Source organism: Palaemon carinicauda, chromosome 5, assembly GCF_036898095.1.
Source record: "Palaemon carinicauda isolate YSFRI2023 chromosome 5, ASM3689809v2, whole genome shotgun sequence".
In the NCBI taxonomy this organism is placed as follows: Eukaryota; Metazoa; Arthropoda; class Malacostraca; order Decapoda; family Palaemonidae; genus Palaemon; species Palaemon carinicauda.
This window is the reverse complement of record NC_090729.1, coordinates 182,856,595-182,859,094: the sequence shown is the minus strand read 5'-3', so window position 1 is coordinate 182,859,094 and position 2,500 is coordinate 182,856,595. Positions and strand designations below refer to the sequence as shown.

The window sequence follows — 2,500 nt, the reverse complement described above, 5'->3', positions numbered from 1 at the left end:
GGCAGCGTTGCCTAATACACCGAACAACCGCTAGTCGTCTCATTGGCTTTCCGAAATTCCGTGAAGTGTACCACAACTGATGAAGGCAACTGTACCAATGGCGTGGAACACAAGTGAAATCATGTGCCCCAAGGCCGAAGGGTATTTAGTATTATTCTTAATGTATATTGATTTTTTATTTACAGAAAAGAAGTCATAAATAATAGTTAATTTTCTTAGGAAGACGAAGAATGAGTGGATTTGAAATCGTACAAAACCAGTGGCTGTATTGAATAATATGCCATATAGATAAATAAATAGATAGATAGATCATGAGATCACGGTGAGGGGTAGATGGAGGTGACTTTGGGCATGCTCTTCGCACTCTCCAAGAGAGATTAGTTCACAAAACTTTCAACTGGGCTCCACAAGGCACTGGATGAGTTGGAAGACCCAGGCCTACATGGCTGAGGAATATGAAGCGCGAAACAGGAGATGATGAGTGGATAAGTATTGATTTAAAAGCTCAAGATGGAGACGACTGGCGAAATCTAACCGAGGTCCTTTTCGTCAATAGGCGTAGGGGGGAGATGAAGATGAGGAATTAAATATGCAGTTTTCCCCACTAACTGTAGAAACACCTACGTATAACACAAAGGCCTACGCGAAGTCATAAGTAAATTAATTTTCAAAGAATTACCTATTAGCGTAATCGACCAAAACCAATGATTAACATGTTAAACATAACCACAATCAAGATGATATCTAACTAACATATAAATTACGTTATAAAGTTTTTATAGTTTATAAATGATAGATCTTAATGTTGTTAATAACCTTAAAATATTCTATTTTGATTGTTATTACTTCTCTTGTAGTTTAACTATTTCCTTGTTTTCTTTCTTCACTGCGCTATATTCTCTGTTGGAGCCCTTGGGCTTATAGCATCATGCATTTGCAACTAGGATTATAGCTTAGCTAATAGTAATAATAATAATAATAATAATAATAATGATAATAATGATAATAATGATGATAATAGTAAAAAGGCCAAATGACAATTATTTGCTTTACATCCTTCTCCTCATTATCTATTCTATGTTCAACCTACTGCATAATCTGAATGTGCATTAGTGAATTCTAAATTATGTTTACAGTAGAACGATAATATATATATATTTGGCAGATGTTTTTATGCCATCGGAATAATTGAAAGATGCAAATCTCAAAATATCTTTCATCCACAGCTGCCTTCTATTTAAAGTTTGAGGATTTTCTAATAATTATCTAAATCTTTTCGAAAATGCTCTCCTTGTAACTTTTGACAGAGAGGAAAGAAAATTATACAAATATCAAAATGGAATTAATGAAATGAAAGTGTTTTATAAATTTTTGTTAATTATGATAAACTATTTCAAAGGCGGAAAACTTTTACAGATCAAGCTCCAGTAAAGCTCTTATGATATGCTATTTTTTTCCTTTTTTCCTTTCCTCACTGGGCTATTTTCCCTGTTGGAGCCCCTCAGCTTATAGCATCCTCTAGAATTAGGACGAATCTGCTAGGATAAATTAGTTATTATAATTTAGTTGAGGTATTATATTCATCAATATTTTTTCTTCAACATATTTTAGAAAAGGGACAATGACCAAAATACAAACAGTCGGTAGAAAAAAACTACGCAAAAAACGTAACTAAACCTCAAGTAAACTTACAAACACTGTATCACAAACAAATAGAAACAGAGAGCGGTACAGAAAAAAGGCTACTACCCCGTGCCTCGAAAAACAAATAAGACGCAAATACAAACATGAAAAACACGTCCTCGCCATCACAACAGCACAAGATAAAATGATAAATGAGACTAGCAGATTTCTTTGAGGTCTCGGTTCGTCCTGCCGAGAACGTCTTAGTGCAGAATGTCTCTCTGCATCAACGAGCTAGATAAGATAGTTTGGACATGACAGTGGAATGTCAACAGAACTGGGGATCCCTCTCCTTCTGTTGATTGCCCGGAGCTTTCTTCGAACGGGGGATTTTTTACAAAATGTCATAGTCCCCAATGGGATCCCTCGATGTAAAAAAAGGATGCTTTTCAGATCCCTCTTTTTCAGTTGATTCCCCGGAGCTTTTCTCCGGACGGGGGATTTTTTCACAAAATGTCATAGCCCCCAATGAGATCCCTCGATGCAAGAGAAGGATACTTTTCTGATCCCTCTTCTTCTTCTCTTGATTGCCCTGAGATTTTCTTCGGACGGGAGTTTTCTGACAAAATTTAGCCACCAATGGGATCCCTCGATGTAAGAAAAGGATACTTTTCCCCGACTAAGAGAAGGATACTTTTCGGATCCCTCTTCTTCTTCTGTTGATTGACCGGAGCTTTCTCCGGACGGGGGCTTTTTGACAAAATTTAGCCACCAATGAGATCCCTCGATGTAAGAGAAGGATACTTTTCGGATCCCTCTTCTTCTTCTCTTGATTGCCCGGAGCATTCTCCGGACGGGGGCTTTTGGACAAAATTTA

The 2,500-nt window shown here is 36.9% G+C and overlaps 1 protein-coding gene across 1 annotated transcript in view; it reads right to left on the bottom strand.

The window, feature by feature from the left end:
• Window positions 1–2,500, bottom strand: part of LOC137640704 (motor neuron and pancreas homeobox protein 1-like) — a 20,460-nt gene that overhangs the window by 5,905 nt on the left and 12,055 nt on the right. The gene's annotated exons all lie outside the window — the stretch shown is intronic.